This window comes from Boleophthalmus pectinirostris, unplaced genomic scaffold (genome assembly GCF_026225935.1).
Source record: "Boleophthalmus pectinirostris isolate CB_2022bp ecotype Guang Dong unplaced genomic scaffold, ASM2622593v1 HiC_scaffold_17, whole genome shotgun sequence".
NCBI lineage: Eukaryota > Metazoa > Chordata > Actinopteri > Gobiiformes > Gobiidae > Boleophthalmus > Boleophthalmus pectinirostris.
The window spans coordinates 30,786,180-30,797,426 of record NW_026571115.1 but is presented as its reverse complement, the minus strand read 5'-3'; the positions used below and the strand labels follow the sequence as shown (position 1 = coordinate 30,797,426).

Here is an 11,247-nt window from a genome sequence, read left to right as displayed (position 1 = left end):
TAGTGTAAGCCTGCGTGACCCCTTTTCTGGCACAAAACTCTGTTTATTCTGTTGTTCTGTTTCTTAGTTTAGGTTGTTTTCTGTATATTTTTAGTGTTTTGTTAATTTACCTTTACATTCCTGTTAATTAAACATTACTTAATTTATTCCATTTTACATCTTGGTTTTATTTTTGTTACTTCCCTCACCCCAAACGAGCTGGGTCGTAACAAGGTGCCTTAGGTATGGACAGACACCATCATAACTCTTGCATGTGTGACAGTGGAAGTTGGCTTCATGTGAGGAATCATCTCGAGGTTCACTAGAGCGATAGGACACTGCACACAGTTGTCAAACACACAGAGGTTATTCAACAAGTGACAAGTGATTGGTACATTATAAATCAAAGAATTGTAGTACATAAATGGTTAACTCATAGACATAGAATATCACACCAGTATTTAGCAAATATGGGATAATAAAATTATTCTGACATGTTTCTTTAAAAATATTTATATTTAGGGGCGGCAGTAGCTCAGTTGGTAGAGCGTTTGTCCACTGATCTGCAGGTTGACGGTTCCAATCCCGCTCCTTAAATTTAAATAATATTGTCTAATAATAAAGATATTGGTTTATTTACATTATTAGTTGAACATTATAAACATCATGGGTTGAGCGGTCAGCCCACAGGTTGGCTGATGTGATTCCAGCTCCCACAGATGAACGCTGTCGTTGTGTCGTTGGGCAAGACACTTAAGCCACCTCGCTCCCAGTGTGTGTGTGTGTGTGTGTACTCTAGTGTATGAGTGTGTGTGTGTGAATGTGTGAGTGGTTCCTTGTCATAAAGCGATTTGAGCCTCGAAGGTGGAAAAGCGCTGTAGAAAACTATGACCATTATAGTAATTTTTTTGTATCATGTCCAAAAAAACTTTTTAAAACTCTTTTTATTTGAATAAAAAGGGCATTACATTGAATTAAAAGGTAAACTTATGAAAACATTTTCTTCAAAATTCAGCTCATCAGCTCAAGGTTTCATGTCTGAGTTGACCGGTCGTTGACGGAGTTGACAAATCCACCTCTACCCTCTGAGTTACTACAATATTATTTGTGAACTTACAAATGTGTTTAAATAGCATTTCATGGCTTAAGTTGCACATAATAACATAATTAACATATTTTATAACATTGAGTTGAACGTGTGACAGAGTTGACACTTTAAGATGACAGAGCTGACAAACTCACACTGAAAAAAAAAAGTTGCTGGATTTGCGTAAAAAAGTTATGGACAGCGGTTGCACGCAATAAAATTATGTTTAGGCTTTGAAACTTTTTTTGATCCTCTCTACACATATTTTTCTCAGAACATGAACGTCACTTTTTCATGTTGATGAAATTTGAACAAATCATGCTGAATATGCATATTTATCTTATGGTACCTTATCATGAAATGTATAAGTATGTATAATTTAATTTAATTGATCAAATTCTGTAAAATAATACAAAAACAGTCTTTAGTTTTCTACAGTTCTGTATTGTCTTAAACAGAATCAAACACAAAGAGAGCACAGGGACAGAGACACACAGTTTGGAGCTGGACAGTGTGAAGATTTATTCCAGTGAAGAAGCTCTGGTCTCTGCCTGTGGACACACGAATAACACATGATGATCACATGATGATCTACTCTGTTGTACATGTTTAAATACACTTAAAGTACTTATTACTACAATAACGGACCAGAACAGAATCACAAGAACATTAGAACTGTATCTGCAGAAAAAAAACTCACCATGTGCTGCTTTTCTTCCTCTAAACACAGTAACAGGGAGGGCATCTGGTATAAAGTCTCCTAGTGCCACATCACCTTGTACAAGTACGATAACAGTTTCAATAGGAAGTTCATTTTGAAAAATTTTAAAATAATTTTAGTTGGTTTACTTACTTTGTTCATCTGTGGTCTGTGTTTTGTTGGTTCTCAAACATCTTCCTTTTTTCTGAAACATCAACTATAACATTCATGTTTCCTCAACCTGATTAAAACATGCAGGTCTCACATCGGCCACAATCAAGCGATGTTTGTAAGATTTAAACATGCTTGACAGAGAAACGTAAAAAAGTGATGTTATTGTTGTCAAATTTGTTTTTGCAATTTGAGCAACCCCTCTCGGACCGTTTTTTCAGTGCACAAAACACAAAAGAATTCAAGATTTTTAATTCCCAGTTTTCTACACAAATATGTATCACTGAATAGGCAGCGTTTCCTTGTCATTTTGGTACAAATGAAAATAAATCTGCTACTGACTGGTGTGTCGTGCAGAGAAACAGACTCTTTAACACTTCCTGTGACGTCAGCTCCCATTGGGGACCACAGTTTTGTAACGTGGAAATCAGCAGACTTGATTCTGTTTTGATTGAACCTGTTTTAGATCAATATTGTGATAACATAAAGATCCACAGATGTCATAGATTATAACTATATAACAGACACAAGCGCAATATTTTTTTAGGTCTTTAGGATATCTGGTTTAGTTCAAGTTGAGACATGTTTTTGTCCTGATTTAGTCTTGGTTTAGTTGTTTACAGACCTACTGAAAGAGTTTGCACTTTGCAGCTATATCCATATGTTGTACTGAATAAACCTTGACCGCAAAGTACGAGAAATACAGTCACCATATATAAAAGTCTCCTTAAATAGTGTATTTTGGTTCTGCAGGTCTTGTGGTGTGTTTGGAGCATTCCTGTGTGCTCTGTTGGACTGTAGCTCTATGACTGAGAGCTTTGGGAATCCTGGATCTGGGCCAGAGCCGGTCCTCTCTTTGTACCACAGCACAGTCGCACAGTACAAGCCAGTGATGTGAGCGGCTATGTTTAGTCACACACGGGCAGGCGCTCGGTCTGTTTAAGGACTGCTTCAGACCTGACAGAGACCTGGTTTAGTTCTGGTTTACACACACTTGTCAGTTTCTAGTCTATTTTAGGTTCGTTTTTCAGTCCAGTATATTTCTGAGTAGAATTAATCCTGGTTTAGGCCATTGTTTCTGGCAAAGTCCTGGTTCAGATTTCATTTTTTTACAATCACGTCCCTGGTCCTGCTTGATCCTGGTTTTGGCCCGGTGTAGCATGGAGTTTGCATGTGCTCTCTGTGTCTGGGCAGGTTTCTTCTGGACAATCTGGTTTGAGATCGGGCCCAGACCGGGACCAGGACCAGGACTGAGGAGACCGGGACTGAGCCAGGTATAAACCAGGTCTAAACCAGAACTGAACCAGAACTAATCCAGGTTCCGGTCTCAGTCCTGGTCCAGTCTTGATCACTTGACAGTCTACGCGGGTGCACCTCCGGGCCCGTCTCAACACTCAGTCCTGATGTTAGTCCTGGTTTAGTCCTGTCTTAGTACTGGTTCAGTCCGGCATCGCAGTTTAAGTTACGAAAACAGGAAACGGCCGCTATCCGTTTTTTCCATTATTCATTTAAACACAAATTCAAAAACTGAAAGAAACAAATCGTTAACCGTTTTTTTCATTTTGGTTTTGGAGACAAATAATGAAGAAAATCGTTGTTTTTTTTGTTTGTTTTTTTCGTTTTCTTATTTTAGGTTTTATTTTGAAAAACGAACGAACCTTTGATGGACCTTTAAGCGCTCTTGGGTGTCTCATTATTATAAGTCTGGTGTTTGTTGTTTGTTGCCTGGTTTTGGCCCAGTGTAGCTTGGAGTTTGCATGTTAATCCTGTGTCTAGGCGGGTTTCTTCTGGACACTCTGGTTTCCCCCATCAACCCAAAACATGCACCACGGGTCCAGCTAATGTAATTCTGACCAGGACTAGTTCAAGATCTGGAGATGGGGATGGGTTAAATACAGAATACATTTCCCACGTGAGGGAGGGGTGCCTTAACCTTTAGTCCTGTTTGGACAAGGTGTAGTCCTGCTTTAGTCCTTATTTAACAACTAATCTTCACCTGGTTTATGTTTAGTTTAGACTTGGTTTAGCCTTGAGTTAATACTATTTAGACAGATATAAGTACATAAGTAAGTAGTCTAGTCCAGTGATTCTTAACCAAAAGGCCCGGGGCCCAAAGTAGGGCCAGGATCACCTCCTTGGGGGCCCCACAATCAGTACAATATAATGCATTTAATGTGAGATAGGGACCCGGGTTACTTTGTACAGAAGTCGGGCCCCGAAGATTGAAAAGGTTAAGAACTCCTGGTCTAGTCCTATTTCTGACCTGGTTTAGTCTACGTTCATTTAGTCAAGTTTAAATCAAACCTAGGCCATATTGGTTTTAGTTCTTGGAATATACCTGATTTAGTCCTTAGTTCTGGTTTATTTTTACTTGAAACCTTCTTTGTTGTTTGGTCTAGACTCGGTTTAGTTAATTAATTCATTCATTCATTACCCATTGAATTTATATAGCGCTTTACAGTGCATTAGTCACTCCACACTCACTGGTGGTAAGATATTATACCTGTCCAGACTGACGGATGTGAGGCTGCCAATCTGTGCCATCTGCTCCTTCAACCACCACACACCACATTTTATTCGAGGCAATGTGGGTGAAGTGTCTTGCCCAGTGCCTCCTCAATTTAATTTCTCTCCAGCGACTAAGCCACGAATCAGAATTTACTAGATGTTTTGCAAGAACCCTGGAAGTTGTAGACCGCTCACCAGCCAATCAGCAACAAGCTGTGAAGCCATGACGTCAAACGCAAGTTCCTGTTTGTGTCCATTTTGTGGTACAGAACACACAGAACAGTAAACAAAGCGGTCGAGATGGATTTAGACAAAGCCATACATTCTGTGTTGGCAACGATTCCCGAGATCCAGGATTTAAAGCCGGAACAAAGAGAATGTTTGGTCAATTTTATCAAGGTGGAAAGACGTTATTGCCCCTGTTCCTATGGGATTTGGCGCATTACATACGTCATGACCGAATACCAGCGATTGGTTAAATAAAAAAAGTACCCGCCTACTGTTGAGCGAATGAATCCTACTGCTGCGAGGTGATTCAGGTCAGAAGTGTCTTGCTTAAGGACACAACGCCAGTTTTTGCCACTGCTGTCCCACTGTGTCACCTGATTTTCCCAGAGGTTTCCTACCCATGTACAAACCAGGCCCAGTGCTTTTTAGCTTCTGAGATCTGCAGAGATCTTTGACGAGCTGGTGTGGCCTTGTTTAAATTTAGTTTAAATATTGACTTGGATTAGTCCTAGGTAAAAAAAAAAAAAAACAAAAAAAACAAGTTTAGTGTTACACGGTCTTATCCTGGTTCAACCCTGACATCCACAAACACAGAAAGCACTCTTAAACTCTCTGGACAGGACATTGGACATTGGACGTAGGACACGGTTCGGTGCAGTCTATTTCGGCGGCAGGTGCAGGTGTCAGGTGAAACGGGTGACCTGCTTTTGAACACAGCGTTGTGCAATGGGAGACAGGGAGGATTTGCTTTCCCCAACATCAGCGGCGTAAAGGAAACCAGGCCTTTCATGATGGAGCTGGAAAAGATGAGCTCAGATTTCAGACTGGGTTACAGCAGTGTACAGTACAGAACGCAGCCTATTCAGTTTCATAAATAACACTGGGCTGGATGTAAACAGCAGGGGAGCTTTTCTGGGAAGTGACAATGTAAGAAATGAGACCCAAAGCTGATGTCATGGTATGAAATGATTTTGGTTTATTTTTGGCCTTTAGTTTGGATAAGCTCGGGGTATTGTGGGAGGTTTGCGGAAAAGAGCGGTTTAGATGTCGGCGCTTCAGTCCCTTCTTTGACTTTATTAGTGCATGATGTGGTAGCGCCTTTGAGCAAAAAGCTTCACCCACTTTGCTAATGTGGCGTGAATCCTTGATTATAAGATCAACAGCGTGTTAAAATAGGTAAGGGTTTGGCAAGAAGTGGTTCAACCGGGACTAAACACCTAAACTTTGCCCATGACCACATTTTAAACAGAACTGCTGAACTTAGCAAAACCTGTGGACCAAAAATGTGACTGGTCAAACAGGTATCCGCACTTCAAAGTCCGACCTCGCAGCCAGATGTTTGGAATCAGAAACTCCTGGCTGTGATCAGGTCACAGTCCTGTGTGATGTCATATAGTACTTGGAATTGCAGAGGCCACCGGAAGCAACGCATAGTCAGTTTTTGAGTGTTTTTGACCACAAAGCTGCACTAAACTCTGTTCATCTGGGGTGAAAGAAGGTTAATTTACTGAAAAAATTGAATCTGATTGGAAGATCATGTTTGTCCAGCTTGCGACGCAGTGAGCGGCGTGGAGAACGGACTGATATAGATCTGGATAATAAAGAAAACCAATCAGCCAATCAACCATTTTGAGAAGAATCTGGACTAGTTTTTACTCCAAACCCACAAACACAACAATAACCCCAAAAAATCACAAAAAAAATGTTACAGGACATTTACTGTATATAAATTCCGCCTGGATTTTTTTTTTTTTTTCCTAAATAAAAGTCCCTAAATCTCATGTTTAGTGAGATCTCCTTCATCTTTGACTAGACCCAACAAAACCTCAATCTGCTGTCTCTTGGGCCATCCTCAAGGACACCAGCTACATCTATTAGGGATAGGACAAGATCTCGTGCCACAAGATTTCACGAGACAAAATTGCCACAAGATTGTGCACACATGCTGGAAATGTAGCGGGTTTCACTTCGTGGAAACCGGATGACCTTGCAGCATTAGTATTTGTTCACTCACATTGTTTTTATTTAAGCAATCGCTGCTATTTGGTTGTGACAAATCCCGTAGGAAGAAGGGCAATAACGTCTTTCCCCTTGATAAAATTCACCAAACATTCTCTTTGTTCTGGCTTTAAATTCTCGATCTCGGGAATCATTGCCAACAGAGAATGTCTGTCTTCATCTACATCCATCTTGACACTTTGTTTACTGTTGTGCTGTACCACAAAAGGGACCCAGACAGGCGCTTGAGTTTGACATCCGTGGCTTCACAGCTCTTCAGTGACTGGCAGGTGCACGGTCTACAACTTCCGGGGTCTACAACCATCTAGTGTATATTCGATTGCTGACCTAGTTGCTGGAGAGAATTGAAAATTGAGCGGCGGCATTAGGAGGCTACTGGAAATGATCTTGCGAGTTTTTTTTTTTCTTTTCATGTTTTTACGTTTGGATTGGATAACAAAATGAAGTACTGGTGAGTTACATTTTACATACAATGACAGCAGAAATATGAAATAAAGTAAATCAAAAACTGGGAACTGGACTGCACAATTTATTATAAAGAATGTAAAAAAAAAAAAGTTGTGTTGTCTTGTTCTTGAAGATCCAATATTGAGTCTCATTTTATGGAAATTGTATCTCATCCCACCCCTTCTTATACAGGATTTACCCCAAAAACTTCACTTGCAATTTGAAAATCTGACTTTCGTCTTTGTAGTGTTGTTCCCACTTAAAATCAGAGTAGATCAGACTTTTATAATTAGAGTAGATCAGACAGCAGAAGCAGAAAACTACAGATTTAGTTTGGAAAAATAGGCCATAATGGTAGGTAACGAAGCTAAAGAGCTTACATTATGTTGCCTATTGATCTTCAGTGAACGTTGCATTTTCGCTTGTGAAATGCAAACGCAGATTTCGCATTTCTGACATTTTCGCTTATTCCCACGGCTGCAGTCCTCCACACAGAGTCCACAGACAAACACAGAGCCTATAATCAGTGTCTCTGGCTTCCTGCGATGGGGGCGAGGCGTGCGCGCTAAATCATGATACTTTACTCTGTGGTCTCAGCCCGGGTCCATATAAAGAAGGTCCCTATTCTGTGACATTGTGACTGATCCTGCGGCATACCCCTCCATTACGCCGTCTATTGTACACGGCCCTCGCTGCGTCTGAATGCGACCAGCTGCTACGGCGAGGTGGGAGGACAGCCACGGGAGTTTGGTTAAGAGAAAATGTTACATTTTCATCTTGGCGTAGTTATAGGTTCCACAAAGCAAAAGTGTGTGAAAGAGGAGCTTCAAATGCTTCTAATGGTCAGGATTCAAGCTGATTGTGGGCACGATGAAGGCCCTGTATAACTGAAAATATGTCTTGCCCCACTACAGATATATTGTCGAAACAGGGGTCACCAGACTTTTTTCTCTAGGTGTCACATTATCGTTCCTGACTGTGATGGGGTCGGGTAGGCCGTATAACAGAATGCATGCATCTCAAATTTTGGACTTCCGGCCATTGCACAATGCATACTGGGAAGGGCTCTCCGAAAAAGTGAATATTAAACCACCATGTTTGATTTCCCAGTGGGATGCGTCTATTGTCAAAGTCGATCTTTTCAAGTCTTTTGAACCATATCGCTTTTCTTTCTGGTTCTGATATTGTCATATTTTAGTTTTGGGATTCAGACATGGTAATTGTGTGGTTGTTGGATGTCCTAACAGCGGAAAATGGCTCGAGAAACAGGCTTTGGAAGTTTGCGAACTCCATAACTGCAAAAGGGAATCAGATCTGTGTGACTGCAAACCCCCGTTCAAACTGTTTCCCTTCCCAACGGAATTGAAAAATAATGAAAGGCGAAGGCCATGAGCAGTATTGATACACAGGAAGCACGAAAAAGGAAACCTTTGGCTGCTTAAGAAATCATCCTGTGTTTGCAGTGAACTTTTTGTCTGTGGAACGCCATCAAAACAAAGTCCTGTTTGTTAAGCAAGAACTTCCGAAGCCCGTTTTCCACTGTTAGGACATTGAACAACCACACGATTACCATGTCCAAATCCCATAACTAAAATATGACAATATGAGAACCAGAAATAAAAGCAATATGGGTCAAAAGACAATAGACACATCCCACTGGGAAATCAAACATGGCGGTTTGATGCTCACTTTTTTGGAGGATCCTTCCCAGTATGCATTGCGCGATGACCGTGACCGATGACATATCAGACAAACTGCACGGACAAACTGCACGGTCACTACACTGAACAAAAAAAAAATCAGTCATCCACTGTTCTTTGCAAACTCGGGACTCTCTGTCAACTTTTCGTACTTTAACACGAGTCGTTTTGCTATTTTTAACTGTGCCTCTGCTCATGCGTTGACTTTCACTGTTTGATCTTGGGCTTGTCGAGTAACGAAAATTTGGCGGCAAATGTAAGTACGTCCGATAATTATTTGAATATAAATATAAATACTTCATATAAATATTATTTTTAATTGGAAAAAAAATTTAAAAAATCAACAAAATACAAGGTGCAGATGTGTTATTATTTGCCAAAAAGTAATAAGTAAAAAATAGGCCATGACTATGTTTGAGGATTGCCTCATAGGGCCTTAGTTTGATGACCCCTGTTGTAGAAGCAGCTCTTGAGGTGAAAACATGTCCACTATGTGCAGTCTGCATCTAATAATAAAGTGTTTTATTGTCCGATAATCAAAAATTGTTAGTTGTTGCTAACTTTACTGTAGTGGAAAAACTCTGCTCTGTTCTCTAAGAGTTGAACTGTGCTCATTAACTCATTGTGGTGATTAGTTGGTCTGAATGCGTAAGGGAAGAGAGGATTTTTCTTATTTGTCTAATGTAGCTTAAACAAAAACAAACAAACACAAAAATTATTAACACTTCGTCATTTTAACACGTACATCAATGTGTGTAAAATCCCTCTGTTGTTCAAGAAGAATCCCTGGCAAAAGGAGAAATTCAATTTGTCAACTGGACAAAAGTTTATTTAATGTATTCGACCAAAAAACTTCTTGACAGCTGACAAAAGTTGGCACATTAGATTTCTCTTTTTAGCACGTACATCAATGCCAAAAATAGAAAAGGATGTAGTGGCTCTGTGACTTCACAAATCACCCTTAAACCAGAGACTTATCTGTTCAATCCTTGCCAAACCCAAACATTGGCTGATAAAGAGGGTGGGGAGTATTCAGTTACTTTTACAGTAATGTTTTAAAGGAATGGTACTTCTCGGTGTACTTTTCTAGCAGCATACTTTTACTCCTACGTGGATTTATTGTGATTAACAGAGATTCAGGAGCTGGATCACGCCTCAACTTCCTCTCCAGCCAACCACGGCTTATCTCAATTACCCAGAAACCCTATTTATACAGCCGATCCTGACAACACTTTCTGTCTCGTCTCTCTCGACCCCCTCCCTCCCACCCGGGTCTCTCGTCCAACCTTCAGCCCAAATACCTCATCTTTAAGGAGGGGGGGGTCCTGAATCAACTGGGTGACCATTTTGGATCAGAGACGGAGCCCCCACTCTTCACATTTATCAACTGTCAGTAAACATCTTTATCGTGTTCCATTGTTGTGGCGTGGTCCTTGCGGTGAAATGAGTTGTATTTTTATTGAAGTAACAGTACCTTTACTTGAGTAAAAGTTGTGCTTCCTCTTCGCACTGTCAGTAAGTCTACAAGTGACAAAAGCTTTATGTGACAATATTAACTGATTTAAACATTTGTTTCTTCCAGCGCTCCTTCAGATATGATTTAGTTTATCTAATTTTTGTGAGTATCTGTTAAAAATACCAAATAATAATTACGTTAGCCTTAAATTATAAATCTGATGTTACATCCTGACAGTTACTCTTGAAGTTACACTTATTTGAGCAGCTGTTTTCCCAAATAGTCATTTCTTGGACTAATACTCTGTACATGTACTTGAGTAATGTTATTTTGAAGTAACGTTACTCTTACTTGAGTACAGTTTTTGGCTACTTGACCCACCCCTGTTGTTTCCCCATCAAAACCATACTTGGAGTTGTGTTTTTTTTTTTTTTTATTCACACGTTTAAACTGTTTAACACTAGTGTCGGTCTTCTCCAGACTTTTTTGGGGGGTCTTGGTCTCGAGACTGGCCTCAACTGCATCTGGACTCAGTCTCGTCTCGGTCTTGAAGGCACTTGGACTCGGCCTTTAAAAGTCTTCTTCTCTAGGTCTTGTCCTTTAAAAGTCTCAGTCTTGTCTCAGTCTTGAAGGCACTTGGACTCGGCCTTTTATTAAAGTCTCAGTCTTGTCTCGGTCTCGACCCTCAGAGCTCTTGGTCTTGTCCTGGTCTCGGGACCCTGTGGTCTCGGACTGGTCTTGGTCTTAACTAGTGCAGCTTTGACTACTACTACTACTACTCTGAATTGGAAAACACTCCAGTTAGTTCCACCTTGTGATGTCATGTGGTAATACAGGAAGTGCTCCACTGTATTTTTGAAGTCCATACACTTTCACTAGAATCATTTGGATAATTTCAGCGCTGGAATTTTGACTCTACTGAATAAAAGCTGAACTTGAAAACTACCGCTTG

General features: G+C 40.4%; 1 long non-coding RNA gene across 1 annotated transcript; it reads right to left on the bottom strand.

Annotated features, from left to right (window-relative positions):
• Nucleotides 1-1,495: 1,495 nt before the first annotated feature.
• On the bottom strand, nucleotides 1,496-2,141 carry LOC129408567 (uncharacterized). Its single transcript, XR_008632012.1, has 3 exons — nucleotides 1,920-2,141; nucleotides 1,767-1,841; nucleotides 1,496-1,617 (listed from the first exon to the last, which is right to left on the bottom strand). It is a non-coding gene; the product is annotated as an uncharacterized LOC129408567 (long non-coding RNA).
• Between the last annotated feature and the right edge of the window lie 9,106 nt (nucleotides 2,142-11,247).